This window comes from Helobdella robusta (genome assembly GCF_000326865.2).
Source record: "Helobdella robusta unplaced genomic scaffold HELROscaffold_78, whole genome shotgun sequence".
In the NCBI taxonomy this organism is placed as follows: domain Eukaryota; kingdom Metazoa; phylum Annelida; class Clitellata; order Rhynchobdellida; family Glossiphoniidae; genus Helobdella; species Helobdella robusta.
The window spans coordinates 393,133-393,971 of NW_008705446.1; positions in this window are offsets into that span (position 1 = coordinate 393,133).

Consider the following 839-nt stretch of genomic DNA (forward strand, 5'->3'; position numbering starts at 1 on the left):
TAAATAGGTATTATTCGTTTAGACCTTAAAACACAACTCTTAGTTAACAGATAATCATGAAAACTATAAAAATATAAAATGATGTCAGGTTTCGATTTATTCAAAGTTGAACACTTTCTTTTAAGTGTCAGTGAAAAATAAATTTTTTCTTGTAACAGGTTGAATCAATTTCTTCTTCGCTATCAAGACGGCTTCAAAAAATCTATCGATATTTTTCGCTACGAAATTTCTTTAATTTATTCACTCTCGTGTTTGCTGTGTATTTTCTCTGCTATGTTGTTTTAATTGAATGTAAATATGTAAGTAAATACATAAATAGATATGTACAACATTCTGTTAGACGAACACTTCGGTAGAATTCATACAAAATATGGTCTATTTCCAACATATATATATATATATATATATATAACTACAAGTTGAATAATGCCGAAAGCGCAATAATCTTTATAAATAATTGTATTTATGATAGTCTAAACCCAAAATATACTTGTGTATGTAACTGTATGTATATATGTGTCTTTGTATATGTGTGCGTGTGTATGTAATTGTATATGAGTTTTTGTTTATGTGTGCGTGTGTGTTTGCGTGCATGTGTGCGTATTATGTTGGATAGTCCGTCTATTTTTTTGTTGTTTAGTTACCACTGTTTTCAAATCAGCGAATCATTATTTATACATCTAGATACAAGTCATGCGGTGCAACAACAACGACAACAAAATAAACAACGATAATAATAAGAAAAAGAACAACAACAACAACAATAATAATAATAATATTAATAATTATAATAATAATAAGAAGAAAAAGAAGGAGAAAAAGAAGAGGAGGAGGAGGAA